General features: G+C 49.5%; 2 long non-coding RNA genes across 2 annotated transcripts; both read right to left on the bottom strand.

Annotated features, from left to right (window-relative positions):
* Positions 1–5,300: 5,300 nt before the first annotated feature.
* LOC136786694 (uncharacterized) lies at positions 5,301–25,312 on the bottom strand. Its single transcript, XR_010826080.1, has 2 exons — positions 25,123–25,312; positions 5,301–8,824 (listed from the first exon to the last, which is right to left on the bottom strand). It is a non-coding gene; the product is annotated as an uncharacterized lncRNA (long non-coding RNA).
* LOC136786695 (uncharacterized) lies at positions 13,137–22,929 on the bottom strand. The gene is made up of 2 exons (XR_010826081.1): positions 18,554–22,929; positions 13,137–17,733 (listed from the first exon to the last, which is right to left on the bottom strand). It is a non-coding gene; the product is annotated as an uncharacterized lncRNA (long non-coding RNA).
* Positions 25,313–25,534: the final 222 nt, after the last annotated feature.

Here is a 25,534-nt window from a genome sequence, read left to right on the forward strand (position 1 = left end):
CTTCTACCCAACCAGGGCCCCTCAAAGAAGGAGGGCTGGCTACATTTGCACATCCCAGGAGGATAACCCTGGTCTGCACTGGTATTGCCTGGGCCAGCCCGGGTGGTCCTGCAAGTGTTTCCAGGGCATGGTGTGAAGAGAGGAGCTTTAGAGCATCTACCAGGGCATGTGCTTGTGTGATGGATAGGCCATGGCCCATGAAGACACCAAGCAGACAGGGCAGCCTGCTGTCCTTCCTCGCAGGAGCAATGGGATTTTCCTAAAACATCCCTTTTGATGTCCAGTGTAGGCTGGTTGGACAGAAGAAGGCTGAGGGAGAGGGTGTTGGCAGACACTTGTAGCACTCCTGGATCTAATCCAGCCCTGAGTGTGTCTGGCGGGCACCCCCAGTTGACCCCAGCATGACTTGGAGGCACTTACCTCCACTGACCACATGACAGAGTTCCTAATTCTCCCTGGGTCTGGACCACTCAGCAGGACAGGAGAGCTGCGTCCGTGTGTCTGCTAGCAGAGCCCTGGGAAAGCTTCCCTGCACAGCTGCTGCTGAGCGAGCCCCTCGCAGCAGGCAAATGGAAACCCATGTCCCTTGGCTTCCCTGCACTCAGCATTTAGGTCTTTGTTCATGCCAGTCAGGCTCAGAGAGACAAAAGGCTTGGGTGGTGCCTGCAGGATGGGCACCTAGCAGGGCTGGGGGCAAGGACATGCACCAGGCTCCCAGTGGGGCATGGACAGAATCACAGAATCACGGAATTGCAGAATCACAGAATGGCTCAGGTTGGAAAGGACCTTAAAGCCCATCCACCTCCAACCCCCCTGCCATAGCAGGGACACCTCCCACCAGATCAGGTTGCCCATGGCCTTGTCCAGCCTGGCATTAAACACCTCCAGGGATGGGGCACAGCTAATCTAAATCCCATCTTTCAGCTTAAAGCTGTCCGCCCTTTTCCTGTCGTTGCCTGCCCAAGCAAACAATGCTCTCAGGTGAATCATATTGGAGGTCAGCACCTGACCAGGCTTCAATGGAAAGCACTGATCGGGTGCTGTTTTGCCTTAAAACGACAAGGTGTAGCCTGGGGGTGATGCAGCAGCTGCTTAGCAAGAAAGTAGTGCAGGGGCTGGGCTCAAGGTCAGCGGTCCTGAGAGAACCTAGACGGCCCTGACAAGTGTGTGAGGAACGCTGCTGGGATCTGCACAGCACAACCCAGGGGAGAGCGGTGTGGTCCCAGGGGACCCCGTCTGAGCTGCACCGGAGCAGCAGGCTGCGGTGATGCTGTAAGCTGCTGTGCAGGTTTCCTTCCAGGGCAATCCTCCTTGGACCCAGCAGCATGAGTGAGACCTGAGCCCACCTCCGGTGACGGCCTGCTCTTGCCACCATCTGTTCAGCTGATCCTTCCTTCACTTTCCACTGATTTTTGGTGGTGCTGCTGCCTCATGCTCTTTTCTTCAGCCCACGGACTTCTTGCCCCATAGCAGTCTCTGCTGCCAACACCTTGGTTTCTTTTTTTTTTTTTTTTTGGCAAATACAAACCAGGCTGGAGGCTTCCAGGTTGTTTCTGCAGGGTGAAGACTATAGCACATCATTTTCTCTTGCTGATGGCAAGTTTTAAAGCCTTCAGGGGTGAGGTTTGTGTTTGAGTGTTTATAAAGCAGCTGAGGGTGTTGTTTGTCTGTGGCTGCATCTGTTCGCTCTCTGTTCCTGGGGGGTCGGTACCCGAGGATTGGTCTGGGCTGCAGCATGGGGTTCTGCTCTGCAGGGCTCCCTTCAGAGGGATGATACCTGGTTGGGGAGCCAGCAGATGGCCTGAGTATTTGGTTCCCCATCTGCCCTAGGGTTTGCCACAGGCTCTGGAAAGTGAGTTTACTGAAAAAAAAGCTGAACTCAACTCTACCTAGGCACAGGCAAAGGGAGCAGGGAAGTGCTGGTCTTGGATGGCCTGACCCAAAAGCTGGTCACAGCAGAGCTGCTGCGCAGACCTTACGTGCAGTTGGCTCAGCGTCTTGTAGCAGCCATCTGGACTTCCTCGTCAGTCCTTCCTCAGGACCTTGATGCTGCATTTGCAGCAGTTTCCAAAAGAAATAGCCTTGAGCTCTGCAGCTAAGCTCCAGCTGGGCATGAAATGGGAGTCATGACTGGGCAAGAGGCCAGCACGAGGCTCAAGAGCATCCTCTGATGCTTGCGCAAGGGAGATGACTGGGAAGTGGCACTGTGAGTCTGGGTCCGTTTGCATCTGGGCTTTGTGGGGGAAGTTCCCTGCAGTTAAGGTTTCAAAAAGAGCCTGCAAGCAGCACAGGCCACTGTGCACATGCAGAGATTGGTCCCATGCCTGTGTGTCCTGTGTCTGCAGGGCAGGGACAGCCCCGTTCCTTTGCCATTGCAGTTCCCAACAATGTGGAAGCGATTTAAAACACATGCCACGAGCTGCTGAGGCTTGCCCGTGATGGGGATGCCAGGGTGGGACTGGCTCTGTAAAGCACTGTCTGTCCTGTGCCAGTGGAGACCTCCCCAGTGGTCCCACAGATCTGGGCTGCCTCAGAACTTCCGTGGATGACCCCAGGAGATGGGGCTGGTTCCTGGCTTGCAAAGCAAGCAGGGGTGTGTAACCCCTGTTGGGCTGGGGAGAAAAATCCCTGCAGGATGGCTGTCTCCATGCTGCACACTGAGCGGGAGGAGGGCTGAGCTGCACGCCCTGCCTGCACTGTCCCATCTCTGGGGCTGCTCCAGAAAAACGTGCTGTGTGGCCAGGCCAGTTCCCTGGGGCACAGTCTCCCTTTGCTGGCCTTCAAAGAGCAACATTTCTGGTGGTAGAAAAAGTCCTCAGCAACGCCAACCTGCATGGGCAGCAAGCGGGATGTACGTCAGGGGGTGCGGAGGGAGGAACGGACGTGCTATCCGCAGCCACTTTCAGAGGAAGATTCCTCAGATACTTTGCGAGGGTGGAAATATTCTAATAGCTGCATCTCAAAGAGGTACTTGTCTGTGATGTGAGCCTGTGTGTAAGCTGGAACCAGAGAACCACTGGAAAGGAATGATTATGAATTTTTAACACCAGAAACTCAGGGGAGTTTAAAAAAAAATCCCTCAATGTCTTTGGGCTCCATCCCAACCTATAAGGATTCACAGGAACCAGCCAGGACATTTAATTCTACATTTCTCCTGAACACACTGGATGTTCCCTCCTTCCTCAGAGACTGCTGGAGATAAGAGCTGTGACCTGGCACCAGCTCTGGGAGCTCAGGAATTTCTAACCTCATTTTCTGATAAGAGCCCTGACAAAGCCTGCCCCAGGATGTTAGAAACAGTCGTTTTTCATGGGTACTATGCAAGGTCAAGTCATCTAGCAAGGACCACCCTGCGCTTACGCTGAACAGACTGAAATAATGGTGGGGAGCAAGGCTGTGGCACAGCAGACCCTGCGCCTCACGGCAGGGCACAGACCCCCCACTTGTGGGTTAAGAAACATGCAGATCCTGCTCACCCAGGAGAAGCAAGGAGGGGAAGGGCATTAGGAGACCTGAAGCTGCAGACTGAGATGCATATGCTGTCCCTCTGCGGTGGGAAGGGACCGCTACCTGATGGGTTTGTGTTGCCCACCCTGGCCAGCAGAAATGCCTCCGTGTCTGGAGTACCATCTCCAGTGAAGAGCATCATCTTCTGGCTTTAGGTTTGATTAGAATTTGGAAACTGCGGAGAAGCAGTGCTTCCCCCACCATTTTGTGACCAAACCCAGCATTTGCATCCTCATCAGGGGAGCGAGCCTCCTCACCTGAGCAGGGCGAGAAACCAGGCTATATCTGAGCAGAGCTGGCTGCCTGCCACCGGCTGCAGATCAATAACCCTGCTTCCAGCTCAGTGTGCCGTATCAGTGTGATGGCCCTGTGTGATTTGGCTCAGCCCAGCAAACTGCCTCAATTTCCTTAAATTGGAGCAACTTCAGGATGCCCTTGTTGCATTCAGCTCTGTTTCACAGCCCAGCTGATTGCTCTGTGCTTTCTGTTGGGTTTCATGGGGCAGACGACTCGCGCAGAGCACTGCGATGGCTGTGATATCAGGACGAGATGTGGTGAGTGTCAGGAGATCTCTAGGCTGGGTATGGCAGGACAATTCCTCCTGCTACCAGATGCAGAAGGGAGAGGCCAGGGCAGGCAGGACGAGCAGGACACGTCAGGGTCTTGCACCACCTCCTGTGCTGTGGTAGCATTGAAAGGTGCTGGAAAAATACTGGTGGTTGAAAACTATCAAGCAGCTGGGCCTATTGCTGCCTGGAAAATGTGGCTTCCACCCCTCATACCTGCTCATTGAGCTGAGAAGGGCCTTTGCATCCCCAGAGGATGGGCTGCTTGGTGGGAAAGAGGTCTTGTTAGAAGAAGGCAGGCAGTCACACTCATCCCAAATACCTCATGTGTTTGCCAAAGGGGAAAGTGAGGAGATGGTAGGCGCCTTGACCTGCTGAGCAAGCAGGCCTCCACGCAGGAGGCTGTGCAGGCTGGGTCCCACCCTGCTGCTGGTGGCAGCCACAGAGGGAACACCTGGGTCCCCGCGAGTGGTCCTGCAGGGGTGGTGCATGGGGCTTTGGTGCTGGCGGCGCTTTCTCGTGCGTGCAGGCTGCTTATTTAGGAGCTGATCCAGCAAAACTCTTGAGCACAGAGGTACCATTGAGTTCAGAGGGGCTGCTCACCTCCTTAAAGGAGGTGCTTATGTGTTTGAGGCTACGGACCCCTGTACGCTGTTTGCTGGATCAGGGCCTTAGGGTGTAGCACAGACTGCAGGATACTAAAATGCTTCAGGGCTGAGATCACTCTTGGCTCTGTGAAATGAGTGTGGAAGATTTATCGCCATTTATCTTCATTGCTGTAGAAAAATGAGCAGTGCTTGGGCCAGAAAGCAAAAATCAGGCTCTTGGAAAAGGAACACAAGGTGGTTCCAAAGCTGCTGTGTACTTCGATGCAGAGTTTCCCCCAGCCTGGCCCGTGCAACGCTCCCGCAGTAAAGCCCCAGCTGCATGCCCATGGGAGATGTTCCTGGAGCCAGGGCTGCCCAGAGGGGCTGAAGCTGGCCATGATGGGTGGCTGTGGGATGTGGAGGCTTGGTGAGAGCCTGTCCCTGCGGAAGAGGGGCCAGGATGCTCTGGTGGAGCTGTTCTGGGGAAGGAAGTTTCACCCTTGGTCTCCCAGGTCACCGTGAAGGGTTCGCCCCTCAGTCTTGGGGTCTGGCCAGGTCAGAGCAGCACTAGCACCGTGACCTGGGGCAACCTCTGCCCACCACGACAGGGTTTGGAGCAATTCAGAGACTTCTGGCCATGTGAAGTGATGACCTTTAATTACATGCAGCTAAACAGTGTAAAGGAACAGCTGGGGAAAGAGGGAGAGTTAGGAGTTGCTGATGTGAGGCCAGAGTTGTAGCGGGCACTGTTTGTAGGTTCACACGGTTGTAGTGTGCATCTCCTTGAACTGGAGAGGTATTGAAGGGAACCTCTGAGACCTTCCTAGACACTCCTAATGCTGACCTGGTTCCTTGGTCTCCCTAGCACCAGGTATGGAGCAGGGCTGGCTCCCTGCACGGGTACTGTGAGGGCTGAAGGCCCTCCTGTGGTTAGGAGATGTTGGACCTTATGCTCGGAGGTTCTCTGGGGAGTGGTGAGGACCCCAGGGTCTGAGCACTGTGGCAGATGGAGAAGGTGGTTACAAGGAGGGTGGCCGTGTGTCCTGCACAGCCAGTTTGGTCTCCCAAGGTCCATCCTGCATCCAAGCAGCAGAAAAGATACTTGGGCTGTTTGGGAGGCACAGATGCTTTGTCTGAGTGCACTGGGATGGCCAACTGAACCAGAGCAGCTGGTGGCTGCTTGGCTGGAGGCTGTTACTGCCACACGGCTAGGTTTGGTTGGGCTGTTCTCCACCTCTGCGGGGAGAGCTGAGCATTCCCCAAAACACCAGGACCCACCCAGAGGCAGATGAAGGCAGGGCTCTGCATGGGAAACCTGAAGTGACTGTCCTTGGGGGAGCCAAAATGTGCTGCCGGGTGTGGGGTGTGAGACTGCCCTTCCGAGCAGAGGGTCTTCTCCCCCATAGACACACCACCCTAGACCTGACATCCTTAGCAAACATCTGGAGATGTTCTTGAAACACGGTCTTTTGATACTGCATGTCTGAGAACTTTGCTAATGCCCTTTGCTACTCTTGCGATGTCTCATTTTTTTTTCCTTGCTCCAAGGCATATTTTTAGCAAGGAGCTGCATATGCTCTGGCCGCGGCTCTCCTTGTGAGTCCTCCAGCACAGATAAGGAGGCAGGGAGGAAACAATTGTGGCCTTGGTTATTTTTGGCTATGAGAAGATCCTTATTAACAGCATAACTTCTTAATAAACAAAATACCCCTTCATTCAAGGCAAAGGGGAAACAATCGGTCCATTTATCCCCTGCACTAACGAGGCTGCAGAAAAGGAGCTAATGGGAGCTCAGTTGACTAAGCAGAGAAGGGGCTGCAGAACAACAGAGCTATTCTGGGAAGGGCAGGAAAGGCTGCTGGGACGGGAGGTGGTTTCCTCTCCACCGGTTGCTGTCCCCGGGTCTGTTCCCATCCGCTGGTGCTGCCTCTGTGGCCAGCTGGGAGAGGGCAGAGCTGTGGACGCTGGTGGGTTGGAGCCCACCCACCCACCACTGCCTAGTCTTTTCCTTGAGGAGATGTCCAGCCCCTCTGGAGGGGCTCAGCCATCCCGTGCTTCCTTCAGGGGTGGTTGTAGGTTTGGAGAGCCCTTTGGAGCCTCTTTCCTGGCTTGGCCAGACCTCGCTCCCTGCCCAGACCTGGGGCCACATCTGGGTGCTTGCCCCTTGGGATGTCTTGTAGCAACCTGTGGTGGGAGGCAGAAGGACCTGAAATGCAGGAAGGGCCCAACAGCCAAGCCTGGTGAGGGATGGTGGGTTTTTTTGGAGGCTGCAGAAGGCATACCCCCTCTCTGCTGCCCCTTGAGTGCTGCATGCGGTGGGTGTGGGCACCCTGGACTTGACTGGTGGGGCCTGGCAGGGCTCTCTTAGTCCCTCTAAACCAAGGGTCTCACAACGTGTGGGTGAGGGAGCTGGAATCTGCAGCCTTTCCTGCTGATGTTTCCTTGAGCACAGCTCTACAGCAGTGGTGTGGGCAGTGGCAAAAGGAGCTGGGGGTGCCCTCTGGTGATGGCACACCGTGCTGGGGACCTGGGCCACCAGCTGGTGTGAGGTGTGGAAGGGTGTCAGGTCAGGTCTCTGCAGCTTGCTTTTGGGATTTCAAATCAATGTGCATGTCCTGGTTTGATCCCTGGCTGGTCCCAAGGGTGGGAAAAGCAGCAGTTTCTCTCTTCTTCCTTTCTACCTACACCCCAAAGTCCTTAGGGGACAGAGCCGGCACTTCCCCAAGCCCCTCTACCAGCTGGGGCTGCACCATCCCACCCTGGTTGCTTTTGGAGTCCTGCAGGGCAGGAGGGACCTGTGTCTTCTGCAGCCCCTGGGCCGTGATTTGGGAGATTTTCTCTGCAGTGAGAGCAGCCAAAGGCATCTGGGCGCCTGCTGTGGGTGGCACAGGGACACGTCCAGGAGAAGGCTGGCCCAGCACAGGACGTCCCACACCGCTGCCTCCCGCGGGACCCTGCAGCTCCCACGCTTGTTGTGCCCTTAAACACTGGGGCAGCTAAAAATTATTTCCTGGCATTTCTGTCGAATCAGGCAGCATCCTGGAAAACAGGACCGCAGCCATGCTCAGAGCAGGCAAAATCACCTTGTCTCTGTGCTTGCTGGCCTTGGTTGTCTGGAGACTTTTGGGTACCCTGTGGTTTTGTTTTCTGTGCTGCTCCACGAGGGAGGCTGGTTCACTGGGAAAGGGGCATGCAGAAAACATGAGATACGGATATCCCATAAATCCCATAAACGTACTTTAAGGTGAGGAATATACCTTCTGGAACCAGGCTGTGTGGTCCTCATGAAAGTCCTTGGGAGATGCCCTTTTTGTCAGTCCCCAGTCTGGCGATGAGGTGACATGGGGCACTGGCTCTGCCACAGGGGCCGGAGCAGCAGGAGATGGGGTCTCTGCTCCCAGCATCACACTCAGATCTCTGCTGAGTTTCTCAACTCTCTCCCGTGCAGTTGGCCAACCTTAAAAAAGAATTAAGTCTCCTCTGGAGAGATGTGGCAGGCTTATTTATAAACACTTTCAAGTACTCTGAACTCTGCAGATGAAAGGGGCTATTAAATTGCAAAGCATGGTCTTCTCATAGATGCATTAACCTTTTGTCTGATATACAGCCCAATTTACTCTGCCATGTGGAGCTTTCCAATTCATTTTGATTGCTGTGACAGCAGACCATTGCAGTCAGAAGGACGTATGTAAAATCTCCTGCAGCAGTAACAACACATTGCAGCAACCAGCCCCTTCCTTGCAACCTCCATTCAGCAGTGGTGTCAGGAGAGATGACTTTCCTGGGAAAGCATGCACCTTGGAGCAAGAAAGGCAGACTGACAGGATGATAAAAGCAGGTTTTGCTTTTATTTACAAGTCAGAAATGGAGCAGTGGGTGTTTGGGCTGTATGGGCTCGTGGTCAAGTTGATTTAACATAGACTTGGCCTCTTTGCTGGAGGAACAGGTTGACCCTGGATTCTCAGGTACGCCACGTGGCAGCATGAGACCACCTCTCATGAGTTCCCAGCTGTGCCATCCAACTTCTCCCCACATTTTCTGTGTGCTGGTAAACCTGCTCCTGCTATGAACAGTTTTGGTGAGTGACTGCTCCTCCAGTGGTGACTTCCTTCCACGAGATGTCTGTATGACATCTCCACTGAAAGCTGGGGTCCGCCACAGTGGCTGGAGGAACAAAAGAGCAGAAAAAAAATTAAAGTATTGCCTGAGCTGTTATCTGTATGAATCTGCTTAGTCTTGCACTATTCTGGGAGGCTTAGATGTGGTCAGGGCTCTGGCTCTGGAGGAGGTGGGGAGAGCTGGCAGGCAGACAAGCATGACTGGAGCTCTGGGGATGTACTTTCCAATCAAGTGATCCCCCACAAGCTGGGTAAACATCCTTTGATTCCAGCAATGCTCCAGCAGACAAAGAGATCCTGTCATTGTGCTCTACTGGCTCAGCAGGTCCCAGCACCATCACGCTGTTGTCCAAGTTCCAGCTGAACCCAGATCTGACCCTACCAGTAAAATCCACAGAAGTATCCCTGTTGGGCCCAGGGTTGATAGGTTAGCTCTGGAGGGAAGGGAGTTTTTTGTTTGTTGGTCTGCTTTTCTCTGGAAGGGATGATGAATGGCTTGATGGCTTTCAGGGACGTGGCTGGTGATGTTGCCTTGGTGCAAGGGGTCTGAGCCCAGGGGTCCGTGAGACCACAGCCCCACAGCACCTGCCTTGTGGCTGCTTGTCCCCAGAAGAGCAGATGTTTCCCCTCAGAGGTTGGGGTGCTTCTCTGGGACAGTCTTTCCTCCAGGTTCCAGCTCCAGTGTCCCCTGATCTGAACCTGGTGCTGGGTGTGAGCCGGGGGAAGCCCAGCTCATCCCCACCCTTGGGGCTCTGATTTTGGCCATTCTCCTTCCTGGAGGTTTCTGGTTGGTTTGATGGCCAGAATAGGCCGTACTAAGCTATCTTCTGTCAGTTGTGAGGTGATCTGTGGCCATCAGGATAGGGGCAGCCTGCTTTTGCCATGTTTTGCCCTCAGCCGGGGATATTTGTGCCTGGAGGTGCCCCTGCACCAGGCTGTTTTGCCTGGTGGATGTTTCTGTGCTGCTTTCTACCTCACCAGTTGACCTTCACACCAGGCTGGGGAAGAAGCTGCGCCGCGAAATGGCAAATAACAGGTGGGAAGTAAGGCCGGGATAGGAAAACCACCCCTGCTCTGTCCTTGGGGGAGCAGAGTAACGCGCTCCTTCCTTGGAGGCCCTGGCGAGAGGCCGCTTCTGCAGAAAGGAAAACGTCCAGGGTGAGACCTGGGGTGGCGATAGAGCCACCGGAGATCAGCCACCCCGCAGTTAAGGCGAATGGCTCGGGCGCTGCTCCCTGTGCCTGAGGTGGCCGCCCTCACAGGGCAGGGTCTTCCCTGGGATCTGAATGCCACATCGCCTGCTCCTCCTGCAGCCCACAGGCTGGAAGGGATCAATGGTTGCAGAGGCTGGGCTCCCGCATAGCGAGGCTTCAGCAGCTCCTTGATGATCACTCTACATCTGGTCTGCCTACATTAGGTACAGATCTTGGCAATGGTCATCTGGGGAGCTGTGTCCAGGCCGGGGTCTATGTTTCTGCCCTTCCTGCCATATAGCTGGGGCTCAGCTTGTGGTTCGTGCACATGGACGCTGGCATCTAGTGCCTTCAGAGATGGCCTGGCTTGTCCTACCTGACTTCCATCTTCAGATCAGGACTGCAGGAGCCCCGGGCTGGGTCATGGCTGTTTAGGTACTCTAACATGTCTCAAACAGAACTTGGTTCCCAAGTCCAAGCACTTGACCCCCACTCCAGGTTGCTGGGCTGTGGGTGCTGCCATACAGTGTCCTTTGTTTGACAACAGGGAAAGCTGGAGAAGTTGTTATTGAGGCAGGTCAGAGTCTGGAGGTGGCTTGGTCCATCCCGCCATCCTGCTTCTGACAGGAGCAGAAGGGCTCTCCTGGAATGAATGGGCAATAAATTTAAAACACACAAGAGGAAATATTTCTTCCCTCAGCATGTGCAGAGCCTGAGGAATTCACTGCGGGGGGGGGGGGGGGGGGGGGGGCGGGCAGTGATGGATGTCATCTTTGGATTGGAAAGGAGGCTGGAGCCTTTAATGCTACGCTGCTGGTCTCAGGGGCTCCCACAGGGTTAATTCGTCTCCTGCTCAGGACTGGGGGAAGAGGTGGCCCTGGGAGCCCTGCAGTCCTGGCTAACTGGATGCACAGTGAAATGCCATTGCCCTGAAATAATGAAGTGCCAGCACCATGGCACCCGCCAGAGGGGGGCTAAGAGTCAGAGCTGTCACCCCAGGTCCCCAGAGTGAGCGAGTGCTTTCAGGGCTGACCTCCGGACTGTAGGAGCTCTCAGGTTTAGTCCTATCAGCAGGAGTGCACGAAGTGTGGTTGCTGAGTTACAATTTTTGTGTGTGAAAGGTGGGGAAAGGCTGGAAGTGGAGCATGAACATGGTCACTCAGGTGGAGAGGGATGTTTCCAGCCAGCTTGTTGATGTGTCTAGTGAAGCATAGCTGGATGCCTGAAGGCAGGGAGCAGTGCTTGAAACATCTCCTAATTAATCAAGGAAACAAGTTATCCCTAGGGGATGTGGGAAGACATTTCCTAAGTCTTTATTCACTCATCTCAGAAAAGGGACTTTATATAAAGGCAAACAAACAATCTTAATCCTGCTCAGCATCCACAAGCGTGAAAGCAGAAAGTCTGCACAGGAGCCCTGGCCACGTGCTGGTGCACAGCAGCCCAGAGGAGAATGAAAGAAACCTTTGGCTCATCTTGGTAGAGCCAAGCCTGTTTTCCTTTAATTTCTGCTCTCTCTTTTATACCGTTTCTGAATGTGTTGCTCCTATTTGACTCTTGGGAATAATAGATGCTTGCTTGCTTACACCATAACCCTGGCTTGTGTTGATGGTAATTTCCCAGCTGGCTGCTAGACTGTGAGTCATTGCATCTTTCTGGCCACAGCAGACGCAAAAACCAGGGACTGAGCCTCTCCTGCAGCCCCAGCAGGCCAGAGCAGAGAGGCACGTACCCTGCCTGACTTCCACTTTGCAACCACCCTGCTTCCATGGGAGCTCTTGGTGGGCATCAGCTGCACTGTGGTGCTGAGCAGAGCAGATGGATATTTTGGTCTTGCTCAGGATATTGGATTCCTTCTGTGAAAGGCTTTTGGAAATCCTTCAGCTCAGGTGTAAGCATGTGGGTGGCAGCAACAAGTGGGTGGCGGTGGGGCTGAGGCTGTTGCTGCTGTCCCCATGGGTCCCCGCAGTGGTGCACGGAGCCTATTGCTGCTTGGCCTCATCCTGCCTGGTGCTGGGCACATTTCATGGGGCTGCTCAGAGGTGCAGGAGTGAGAAGGGAGCCACTTGCTCCATGTCACTGGTTCCAGCTGAGCACCCTGTGCAATGCACAGGTGATGCTGCGTGACCGATGCGGCCCGTGGATGTCCCAGTGGCCACAGGGCTGGGTGAATATAGGCCCCAGGCAGGAGGAGGTGACAAATATCTAGCCCAGTTCCCAAACCCTGCTTCTGAAGGTGTTGTCCCATAGGGAATGGGGGGACTGGCGAGGCATCCCAGGAGCATGGGACGTGATGCCAAAGCAGCCAGTTCCTGTAAGGATCCCAGTTTTAGGCATCTTGTACCACTCCAGCGTGTTTGTGAAGCTGCAGACTTCCCAGTACCTTACCCCAATCCTTTATTTTATAATCAAGGAGACCATTTTAGCAGCAATATAATTCTGCAATTTCATGTTTTCTTCCTGCATCCCATGTATCATGAGGGCAAATCTTCCTCTGCCATCACGAAACTGGAAACAGCATCTCTGATGAGGGATCAAGCTGACGCTCCAATGTCACAACTTGTGCTCCCATCAGTGCCTTTTTCTCCACATAAAGATGGAGGCATAAATTACTTAGACATGAATGCCAAGGATTCCACTGGATACTTCAATTCCCATTAAAAAAAAATAAAATACCCCCGAAAAGAACTTGAATGATGCATATTGTAAGGCACCAGTGGTGATATGTGAGTAATCCCGGGTTTGGGGCTGCCGTAGCAAGCTGCCTGCCTTGCCAGGATGTTGCTCAGCCCTGTGTGCTCAGAGCTGTGCGGTGCTCTCGGCGGTGCCTGGAGCTGACTTTCCAAGCACAGGACCGCTAACGCGTGGAGAAAGCCCCTTTCGTACATCTTTGCTCACTTACCGCTCCTCTGCCAATTAAAACTAAATGAAAACCATAATGCCTTAAAATCTGGGAAACATCCAGAGGAGGAATTATGAAATCATTTCCTCTCGGTGCAAGTAAGTAATCAATCTCTCTCAGCAAAACTACTTGTAATTCTTATATAATTACACTGCTTTTCATGATGCTAACTAATGATCCACAGCGTATTTCCTACCATGATTCTGAATTATTACTTTTTTTTGATGTGGGAATCTTTTCTATTTCTTTTAAAAGCAAACAACTATAATTCCACGGTTTATTTGATAAACAAATTCTAAACATTTATGTATTTCAACAGTAGTATGTCGTTTTTCCTAAACATTATATCATTGCAAATCATGATTCCCCTCTTACATAGCCCCTGACTGCTTTCTACACAAGCAAGATAGGCACTTCTACCATTTTTTTTCCTGATGAATGGTCCAGAACATGCCTAAAAACTACTGATAATGCTGAGATAATAAACACCTAAACTACTTAGCTTTCATAATATAAACATTATAGTGGCGATAATAATAATTCAATATAAAACAATAATATAAAGCAATAAATTACATTACAGTGGAAAGGAAAGGACATTGACACACCAGGACTACAAATTCAACCCCTGCTCTTTACAGGTGTTATTTCTTCAAAATTATTGGGCTGTGGAGGAGAAGACAAGTGCCTCAGAGATGAGCATCTCTTATTCCGGAGAGTAGGATGCAGGGCTGGCCGTGGTGGTTCTGCTAACACACTGCAGACTCAGGGTGGGAGCGAGATGTTTGCTGCTTTCTAAACTCAGAGCTTGGTGCAAGAGCAAAGGTAGGGCATGCATGAGGATGCAAACAATACTTTGTACTGTATTTAGGAAGATGATGTCTCAGACTGCTGGCAGCATTTACTTCTAAAAAATAAATGTAGATTTTATGCTGCTCTGCTTCCCTGGGCACATCTCACGCTGTGGACTTCATCAGTGAAATTTCTACCTCTTTTCCACTGTTTCAAGTTTCAGCCTCTTTCCTTCACTGAAATCTAGGGGCTGAGATAAAGGAGAAAGAGGGATTTGGAGAGAGAAAAGGGGTGTGAAATGGACCCAAACGATCCCATAAGTCTCTGGAGCAGAGGCAAAGGGGTGGATCTGAGGTCTGGGAGCTTGGAAAAGCAGGAAGAAGCTGAACCTGACCAGAAATGATAACTGTCGATAAACATCAGCCAAAAATAAAGGTTGATTTTCAACCAGATCTTGCCAGCCCTAGATGCAAGCACACTAGCTGTGATTGTGGACTGTGCCAAGCAGTGTTTGCTCCAAATCTTGACACGATGCCCTTGAATGGTGTTTGTGATCAGCCTTGGCCTGTCTTCCAGAGGAGGGGACGGTCCCCCTGCCCTGCCAGCAGCTCTGAGGCCACCACCCTGATGGGTGCTCAACCCGTTGTGGGCAGCCCATGGCATTTCTGGGTCCATTTTTGCTATCTTCTGCCTTTTCCGAGTGCTGGCAGCCCATCTTGCTCTTCCTCCAAATGACTCTTACTCTTCATCCTCTTCGCAATTTATTCCAGGAGACTGGTTTGTGGTTTGGGCTTCTTGTTGCCTTACATAAATCACGATGTTCGGAAAAGCTGCTTGGCTCCAAGCTGGGGAGTAGACAGTAGACGGGAGTGTCCCCCGTCTCATTGTTTCTTTTTAAGCCAAGATATGATTTTGATTTTAACCCATTTTCTCTTTAGAAACAACAATCAGAAAAGGAGGGAAAATCATGGCACAATGAATGAAAATAAATGTAAGAAATCTTTCTTCACTGCATCTTTCTGCAAGAGCATGAGGAGCACAAATAAAAGTTAGCTATTTTCCCTTCAAAATGCATCTAAACTGCCAATTTTTCTGATGCTGTGCATTGCCTACCTGTAGCAACGTGATGACTTGTTTTGTGTCTTTCAGCCTGAAGCATTAAACCCAGGCACGTTGCACATTGTTTTATCTAGAGGAATCTTGTGGGCAAGAGTGCATGCCAGTGCATTTTGTTTTAATTAGCTTGTCCCTGAAACTGCATAGATGATGAACCTGATTAGCCCTGTTTAAACCAGAAGAGAGAAATTCTTCAAGACTGGACACCTGAATCCTTCGGATTGTAGATGATGGCCTGGAGTAATAGCCCTGGCTCACAGTGCTCTCATGCCTCCTGCAGCAGGCTTCAAAAATACCATCAATACTTGGATGGCACTTGATGGTAATTACAGCTTCATAAATCTCAGTGGTCTATAAGCACCAAAAATCACCATGAAATTCTGCCCACTGCACCCTGGAGAAGTGTGCAGGATCCCATCTGTGTGCAGAGACTTCCTGGGGCTGAGACCACCTGTGAGTGGGGGAAGGCAAAGAGATGTTTTCAGTTGCTTTATTAGGACAATTAAGAAGCAATTCAACCTCCTGGGCAGATGTGTCCAACACTTTTGGATGCTATGGATATCCCACCTTGCTCCAACCATCTCCAAGGGATGTCAGCGTCCTACAGCTTCTATGCCATACATGCCATCCCATGGGAATGTTCCTGCAGCATCCAGGCTGGCACAAGACACTGATGTTTCAGGAAATGAGCTCTTCCTCTCATTCCCAGCAGATCTCTGCTGCTTGAATGTGCCCTTTGCTTGCTCTCTGTAGATCTCTTGCACAAGCTGCCACAGGGAATAGGGAGGAGGTTGGAAGAGTGTCCTGCAGATGTGGAAATCCCATCTTTGTGGATTTTCTTCATCCATCTTTGGATACAGCCCTGCTTGGAGCAGGGAGGTGGACTAGAGACCTGCAGAGATCCCTTCCAACCTCAGTTACTCTCTTCTGTACAGCAGAAAATGTGAATAAGTCAAAGACGGAGTGAAGTTCTAAATCTGAAGGAAAACCCAAAATGTCGGCATTCGCCCCAGAACAGATAACAGATTTCCACTCTGTAACACTGAGGTGTTTCTTTCTGTTAACGTCAGAATATAAACATTAATATAATCACAAGACTGTTTAGCATCTGTCCAGAGCATCAAATTTAATATGCTGCATTACTTTTGAATTAGGACATTATTATTAAACCATTAATTTAAATCAATGAAATGCACAGCCTGTAAACTACAAATGAAACTGCCCTGGCAGAAGCATGAAATTAGAAATCAGACATTTCATTTTGGCCTGCTCTTATGAAAAGTTTTGGTTCCAGTGTGACCACACTCTCCAGTGGGAAACTCGCTCCCAGAACAGCTCTGTGGCGAGGTTTTATGCTGAATTTTCCCATGTGCTCCATTTCCTGCTTTGTGGCTCCTCCTGGGCCTCGGGGAGGGTCTCAGCCTGGTTCACTCTCTAGTCCTGGCTCAGCTGCACTTGGAAGACGTTTGTGTGCCTAATAACACGTGGCTAAGCACCATGTGCCTCCTCTGCAGAGCTTGGCACGTCCCCAGGGTTTGATCAATATTGTCTTAGTTCATGGTCACCTTTCACTGCTCATTGCTATTCTGGGGTAAAACCTGAAAAACAGATTATTTTTTTCCATGTGTTCCTGATCTGTGGAGGAGAAACCTTTGCAGTAAAGACACAGAGCAAGTGCCTGCCCTTCCTTGGTGACAGCTAAATTTGTCAGGTACCAGCCTTTTCTTCTGGCTGCAGAAGTCAGGACAATCTTCCCACATTATCGTCATCCCACCCTGCCTTTCGTGGCTGAGACGAGCAGTCAGTGGTGTGGGCTGGCAGCAGGAGCAGACCAAGCGAGTGTGGACACCTTAGACCTGCCTCTTCTCTGCACAGCAAGGGTGGGCTCATGCTGATTCCCAGGCAAGATGAGACTCGAAGAAGCTCTTTTTGTTACAGTGCTGGTCATGGGGAGAAAGATCCCGGACTCAGTCTTTGGTGGTGGAGTTCACCAGCTGCTTTGCCAAAGGGCTTGGCTGGTTTGCTGTAAATAACTTCTGGAGCCTGACTGTCGTGTCCCAGCCTGTGACGGCAAAAGATGATAATCGACTTCTGGGCACATGATCTCGCTGGCTCCTGTCCATCGCAAAAATACCTCGTGAAGGACCCATTGATCAAGAACTGCCCTGTGTAGCTGGGTCACTTACAGTCTCTAACAATGTACATACAAGAGCAGCCAGGAATTATCTGGCCACAAAGCACTGCTGCTGAGGGAGGTTTGGAGTCCAGAAGAATCCACATGATCAAGGAAACTGAGAACTGAGGCTGGAAGCTGGGCTTCTGCTTCAGCCCCAAGGAGCATCCCAAAGACAAAACTTTCAGACCCTTACGCCAAACAGCAAACACTGGCCAAGGGTCTCCTTTCCTTGCTTTCTCATCCTCCTTTTGGCTTCAAGATCTTATCCACCTTCTGTAGATGCTTCCTGCCAGGAGGCCTTCTTCCCACAGCCCTCAGATCTCGCAGCAGTCATCAGCTGCACTCCTGATGCTGAAGGTAGTTTGTTCTGGTTGTTTCCTGTGCTGCTGCTCCCCTCTCTGATCTTTTCTTTTCTTCACTGTGGTCCCATTAGTTGCCCTCTCTTGCAATGAGCTGTTGGACAGGCTTGCTATCTACTGCCCTTCCCGTGACACGCTGGGCAGACAACCTTCCCTCCTAATGTTCTTCCAGGTAGCAGAAAAACATCAAAATACTCTTCCAGCCCACACTCAGCTCACCTCACTGGGGCTCAATGGGAGGCCTATGTCCATCTGGGGAGTTACCCATTCCCAAGTACAGGAATAAGAAGGACTAGAGGAAGGACTTCTCTTCTGAACCAACCTCATCTCATCTCCCATGGATTAATGTGAAATTCCTTGCTTTGGTTTTCATCAGTCTAGAGGGAAGCAGTTCTTGAACAGGATCTTAGGGGGTGCCTGTGGAAAGGGGAAAACAGATTTGGAGGAGCAGGAGAGCTGTTCTGTTCTCCACCTCCCTTTGATATCTGAACTTCACAAATATTAGAAAAGTCCACTTGCTGCAAAGGAGAGCCTGAAAAAGCCTCTGCAAGCCCTATATAGGCACTGACATGTCACAGGTCTGGAGGAGGAGTATTGATCTGTATGGATGGACTGCAGGGGAGGGAGGCAGGACAAAAATGACATATGAAGGTTAAAAGATGCTTATGACTGGGGAGAGGGGGTGTTTCCACGGTGCAGTCTTGCACTGCACACTGCCTGTGCTCAGCCTGGGATATTAATCACTCGCTTTCACCAACATCAGAAAAAGTAAATCCCTCCCCCCATGATATAATAATCAGAAAATTCAACAGCTCCAGTTTAGCCAGAGCCAAAAAAACTCATTCTGGAAATATCGCTCCATTTTTCAAAGTCTGTATGCCTTTGAAACTAGCTCTTGATTTTATTGGGATGACTCTCCCTTCCCAAAGAGAGATCCAGCTCTGTCTCTGCAGCCCTTCTTCCAAACTATATGAATCACTCTGGCCTCAGGGAACTGCCACAAGTCACTTGAGCGGCTAAAAATATCTCAGAGGAAGAGGACAAAAATACACTTATCCGCTGCCGTAATGCTGGGCTGAGGAGGGCACGCACTGAATTAACTTGTTCCCTATTCTGGTGCTTCGCTCCCTGTAGGTTTGTTAGTGAAAGCAGATCTGAGCAGACATAGAGGTTTGTAGTAGATATTTTGAGAAAGCTGCTTTTTTTCATGGGGGAGGAGGGTGGAAAAAACACTTACATATTTCAAAGATGGCTCTCAGCTCTGATTTCCAGGGTCTTCTGGCTAGGGGTCTGTAGTATGGGGGTTTTCTCCCAAGTTGGGAGCGGAGCAAAGCAAGGGGAGCTGAAGTGCTTCTCCCGAGGCCTCCCCTGGGTGGCTGATGGTACACTTGATGGCCTGCACTGGTCTTCAGGGCTGGGTGTTGTGAAGTGGCAGTAGTGATTCACCTCCGCCATAAGTGCCTTCCAGGACTGTGTGCTTATCTAAACTGTTCCCACCTGGAAAATTTCATCCCATCAACAAGAGAAGCCACTGGCAACAAGGGGCCAGAAGGAAAATGCACTGAGTGCCTCTATCTGTTAAGTGTGATGAGTCACCTAGCAGATGCTTTACCTATTTGCTGGCGTGTGTACCATGCAATGGGTTTCTCTGGGGGCTGGAGATGAGTCCTCAGGCCCTCCACAGAGAAGCAGCCATGGGGATTCCCAGGCTGCCCTATGCAGCATGGCCAGGAAAGGACTCCAATATCCCATGTATCTCAGGAGGTGAAAATACCCAGAAGTAAATCAGTCTGTATGGAAAACGTACTCTTCTTTTCTCACAATACATTTCCTACAATGTCCTGCCCCAGACCAGACTCAGCTATGTCCAGCAACATCCAGTCTTGGAGCAAGGACACCTAGAGCGTCAATGGCTGTAAGCACACGTGGGCTTTTGAGCCCTCACACTTGGCAAAATGGGACTGATCTTACCCATTGCCCACAGACAGACTCCAGCTGAAGCCAAATATCTCCTGCAATCGTTTCTGTTCCATCATCTTATACCTTGAATTTATGGCATTGAGCTGGTTTCCTCTCCACTGTTTTTAAGGGGAGCCTGGATGCGTAGCTCAGATGGAGATATCTGCACGCGATATGTTTGCAGTCAGAATGATGAGTCTGTCCCTGCGTATCCTCAGGGGAGTCTATGCTGTCAGAGGACAATATGCTGTCACAACCAGCAATCCCACAACAGCACTGGGAAACTGCCAGTACAATGTGAAATCAAGTTCATAGAATCCAACTGTCCTACACGCTCTGAGAAACGTCACCTAAGTGATGAGAAGCTAACCAAACACTGAAGTCAGATGCTCTATGTGTAAACACATTTAAGAAAATGTTTCCAGCCTGAGGATGGACGTGGACTATTGTTACAGCAGCTATAATGTGTGACTACCTGTGCCAAAGATAACAGATGCTCTCAGTGCTGGTTGCTGTATATAGAATACTTAGGCTTTATTACAACTTGGAAGAATGTCATGTCCTAAATGGAAACTAGTTATTTCTAAGTAAGTTGGTTGTTTCTCAACTTCTGAAGCAAAAAATGCTGAAATAGTAGGGGACAGACATTTAGCTTGAAAAAAGTATTTAAAAAATGGTGAATTAGACTGTATTGTCCTGCTTCAGATGAATGTAGATACTGAAAACAAATCAAAAAAATAAAAAAAGTTGGAAACAGTCAAATAAACATCCTGCATGATGATACTTTCAGACTCTAGATCTGTAATCCAAAACCGGCCTGGATTTGTTTATGCTGGAAGCAGTCATATCCGAGTTGAGGATTATGCCATTCGCTTTCCAGAAACAGCCAGAAAATACAACCACTAAACATCATCTCCTGTACAAAGGTTATAGCTGCCGATAGGGCATACCAGAGATCCCCAGACAGCTCATGCCCATGGGTTGATGTCATGAACATCAGTGCTTTGCTTGGCATTGTGGGAATTTATCTTTGAGCAGAGGATACCCAGTATCTAATTAACTTACAGAAATTTTGGGCAAGTGATTTAAGTAAAGTTTATTTCACCGTGTTCTAGATGATTCCATACATCCTCCATCTAGAATGCTGCAGTTATTATTTCTTTTCCCAAGGTCCCTTTTAATGAGATGAGGTCTGAGTACCTGGGGGCAGACTGCTCAGATGGAGACCTCCAGGCTGCTGCATCCTCGGTTTCTCCAAGAAAAGAGCACCAAAATAGAAAGCAAAGGAAAACAATCCATTTAAGCCCTTTTAACTCATTAGCATTTGCTTTATTTAGGTAGTACTTGATTTCCCCTTCCCAAAGGCAGGCAGGAGACAGGCCAGAGCTACACGTCCCTATGGAGAGCTTAAGGGTCAGCTGGTGCTTGTGGGCACGAGGCCAAGGAGCCCCAGCACTGGTGCTTGGGTTTCTCTGAGCAAAAGGAAACATGACATGTGGGTCTTGGCCTGCCCTCCAATCTGCTTACCCCATGCTGGTCCATAAGAGAGAGGATTTTTTATTTTTTCTTGGGAAAAACTCATTGGGATGAAGAAAGAAGTTAATAAGCCAAATGGAGACTGTCTCGCTTCACTGTGCCTCTTGGCTCCCTTCCAGCCTAGGCTGTTATTAAATTACCCACCGTGACTCCAGAACACAGGAGCACGGAGCCCTGCGCACCAGCTTTCCTAGCAGCCTTTGTTTCTGATTTGTGCCCATCAGCCCCAAAACATGAGCCAGACAGTGGGACACCTCCGTCGAGCTGCAACGCCTGGTGCAGGAAGCTCACCGCAGATGCAGCAAAACCAGGCGGCAGCTGCAAATTTAGCTGCACACAATGGCACTGCCAGAGCTTTGCCCTGAAGCCGGCAGCTCCCAGGAGCACAAACAGGACAATTTGCAAATTGGAGCATAGCTTTTTGGTTGTCTCAAATGCTGGAGTGTTTTTTTTATTATTATTATTATTTATTATTTTTATTTTTTTATTTCTGTGGTGGGGTCTCCATTTCATGCAGCCAGCATGCCCCAGCTGTCCCTGCTGGTGGCAGCTGCTCAGGAAAAGGGGAGGGCATTGGGGTCCCCCTCATCCCACTGGGGTTACTTCTCCCACTGCAAAATGGTGTTGGGGTCAAAAAAGCTTTTGGGAGGTTATGGCTTTCTGTAATGGAGGCATCTGGAGGGAGTCTCTGGGGAGTGTAGGCATCTTTTCTCAAAAAGATGAAGATGGCCTTGCCAACCCTGCCTTATTTAAGAGGTTATTATTGTTTATAGAAAGGATGACAATGAGGTTTCCACTCATTTTTTTTTTTTTTTTTTTGTAATTCATCCACAAAACACTTTATATGGATAAATGAGGTTAATTCAAGACTTGTCATAGAATCACTGAATCATTCAGGTTGGAGAAGACCTCTAAGATCATACAGTCCAACCTTTAACCTAGTACTAAAGTCTACCACTAAACCTTGCTACTAAGTTCTACTTCTACATGTTTCTTGAAGACCTCCAGGGATCAGCCACTCAGCCACTTCCCTGGGAAGCCTATTCCAATGCCACACAACCCTTTCAGTAAAGAATTTTCCCCTAATATCTGACCTAAACCTCTCCTGGTGCAACTTGAGGCCATTTCTCCTTGTCTTATCATCTGGTGCTTGGGTGAAGAGCCTGGTCCCCACCTCACTACAACCTCCTTTAAGGTTATTGTAAAATACAGTAAGATCTGTCCTGAGACTTCTAACTCCAAGCTAAACACCCAAGCTCCCTCAGCTGATCCTCATGAGACTTGTTCTTTAGAAGTTTCCTCTAGCTGAACTGATATTTAGCAAGTTGTTGCAGTCCAGACCTTCTTATACAGGGCACACGCTGAGACATCCATAGTGATGGCATGAGATCCCTGTCATTTTTTGGAACAGAGAGAAATGAGATTTTCAGTTTCCTAATTAGACCCTTCTCTAATTCAAGAGTGCTCATACACGTGCTTACTAACTCCTGATACACAGAAGCGTCCCACAAACCTGCTCTCAAATTTCAACACTTTGGTGATGTTTATGATTTCCAGAAAAGTCAGCATTTGTTTTGGGGAAGATGACTGAATCAGGTTAAGTGAATTTCATTTGCTGAAATCACTGTGAAGCCAGTTGTTTGAAAGCTTCTGCACACAGCTAAAGAAAACCCTTTGCTACTTATTCTGCTCTTATTCTGTTGTTACATTTCTTTCAGAGGGGCCATCGCTTACAGCCAAGGAATTTGTTGTCAGTCCTTGGCTGTAATTTACACTTCAGTGAATGCATGTCTTAAATTTTGGCATGAAAGGATTGATGTAGTCTCATTTTAAAAGTATTATTATGCATTTTAAAATTATCATTGCAAACCCATAACACTCGTGCACAAAGTACTTTCCATCTCCCTGGCCATCTGTATTGTATTAAAGGATATAAAGACTTCAGCTGTGCTATTTCTCTGGAACATGCTGGAATAACTTTTGTATGAAGAGAGGGCCATTTTACGAGGGGCTGCCTCAACATTTCCTTGTATTTAATATGAGAGAGATCCCAACCCCTCTGCAATTCTTAAGCCCTTTGATAGGGGAAGGAGCTCATAAACTTATTACTCAGCATTCAAGAACACACAATGAATTCACTCCATATTTTGCTATGTTTTGCATATGTGAGTTGAGCAATGAGAAGCAAATATTCAGCCTTTTTTAAAAAAAAAAATCTGGATAAAGTGGTGACTTTGAAAATCAAAATTTCGGTGGCAAATGATGATTCATCCTCAGAACTCAAACCTTATGATTGAAATTCTTTTCACATTTTCAAATATTCCTCGTGCTGTTTCATCCTTGAAGATAATCAGACAGCAGATTATTACCCTTTTAATTGAGTGGTGCTAACCTATCTGAAAGGCTTTGAAATCCTCATGGTTCAAGACTTCAGTAACCACAAAGAAAAGTATGAACATTTTAGCCAAGTCTTGAATTATTTTCTCCAAAGAGTAGCTAATACATTATTGGTAATACACGAAGCTTTTGTCCTACCACAAAGTAGCATTGTAGCCATGGAAAACAACTGTATTTAATTTGCTGTCACAACTGAGTTTCTCCGTGAATGATTATGAGCACCACTGTGGTATACATCTGTGTCTTCTGCAGCGATCATTTGCTTATTTTTATGTTTTGCTATATCTTAGCAACAAAAGGAAGTTTGAAGAGCTTTTCTTCTTAACAATTACACCAGAACTGTTTTTATGACCCTCTTTTACACTTGACAGTGCACAATGAGCATCTGAGAAATTTCCTTTGCTCATACTGCAAAATGTCTTTTGTCTACTACCACTGTCTGTACTCAGCCTTGTGCAATCTCTTCTCTATTCCCACAGAAAATGCAACACTACATTCAAGACCTAAATATGCAGATTGAAAATCCCCCTTGTAGTCAGTCACAGTATAAGTCTCATGTACACGAGACCATCACCTGGCCAGGTCCAGCTGCCTAAGCAGTGTTTAACACTGCTTTTGGTCATGCGCTGCATGAAGAACCGACGGAACCCCCTCTGTGTAATCCTGCCTGGAACCCCCTCTTCCACCTGTGCTGTGTAACGCTGCAGGAGCTTCAGCTGCCGTTCTGCTCAGGCTTGGGTAGTCCTGTTGGGTAGTCCTGCAGCTCAGATGTCTGCTGGGCCACTGAGTCACGGAAATGCATCTATTGGACATTTCTAGCTTTTTGATCTAATCTGGGCCTTTGGCTCAGTATAATAAATAGAAGTTTTTGATAAAAAATTTAGAAACTTTTTTTTTTCGTGTACCCCAAACACTTAGGTTTGAATTAGGAGTGCTGTCTCTAGGGCAGCGACCAGCAGCCATGTTCAGTGGATAAAAAAAAAAACAACACACACTTATTTTCAATCACAGAATCACTGAATAGTTTGGGTTGGAAGGGACCTTAAAGCCCATCCTGTTCCAACCCCTGCCATGGGCAGGGACCCCTCCCACCAGCCCAGGCTGCCCCCAGCCCCATCCAGCCTGGCCTTGGGCACTGCCAGGGATGGGGCACCCACAGCTCCTCTGGGCAGCCTGGGCCAGGGCCTCACTGCCCTCTGAGTAAAGAATTTCTTCCTCATATTTAATCTAAACCTACCCTCATTTAGTTTAAGGCCACTACCCCTTGTCCTGTCACAGTACCCCTGACACAGAGTCCCTCCCCAGCTTTCCTGTACCCCCCTTTAGGCACTGGCAGGCCGCTATAAGGTCAACCCGGAGCCTTCTCTTCTCCAGGCTGAACAACCCCAACTTTCTCAGCCTGTCCTTGTAGGTGATCCAGAGGTGATCCAGACCCTCGATCAATCAAGAATATTAACTATATAAACTATATATATATACATATATTTAAATGCGACATTTCCTGTGGTAATGTCAGTCAAAACATTCTCCCCCCCCCCCCCGCCCCCCCCCGGGAAAAAAACTGTTCTGAGAGGTTTTTCTACCCTGATGACTCTGAGGACCCCTGAAATCCCTGCTGTGATCTGACCAGTTGCCTGCCTGTTGTTTTACCCAGAAATGTATAGACGTTGCTCTCAGGCTTTCACGCATGGCTGGAAAACCGTTTACTCCGTAAATCTCCCACATTCCAGCTGGAGAAGGTCACAGCGATTCTTGTTCCAGACACATCCTTCCTACAAACAGCCCCATCCCACGGGGCCTGATCCAGACCCTCTGCACCACGGGTACCCCGCTCTCCAGGGCACAGCATTGGCTTCCCAGGGGTAATGCCTCTGCTCACAGATTTTGGGGAGAAGCGCTGCAGGGCTCCCTTACCTCTGTTGGAGCTCTGTGTCTGCTGAAGACCTGGCCCCCTGTTTCCATCCTGACTCCTCCCTTCCTGCCTTTCCAGGCTAAAAGTTCCCAAAATATCCCTGTCCCTCACTCAGAGAGGCAGAAAGTAGCCCTGGTCCTGATCTGTTTTGCAGACTGTGGCTGCTCCTCCTCACAGCCTCAGAAATTCTTCATAAACATCTGTTAAGCGAAGAAATCACATCATGATGGTAATTTTATATATATATATATATATATAGAGAGAGAGAGAGAGAGAGAGAGAGAGAATGGCTACAAGAGGAGATTTGGGGTTTCCTCTGCTGGGTTTACATCCAGAGGATGAAGGATGGCGAAGGACGGTCTCCTGTGAGTGCCTCTCCCCCACCGGAGCCAGCAATGCACAAAGAGCTGCTGT

This window comes from Anser cygnoides, chromosome 20 (assembly GCF_040182565.1).
Source record: "Anser cygnoides isolate HZ-2024a breed goose chromosome 20, Taihu_goose_T2T_genome, whole genome shotgun sequence".
NCBI classification, from domain to species: Eukaryota; Metazoa; Chordata; class Aves; order Anseriformes; family Anatidae; genus Anser; species Anser cygnoides.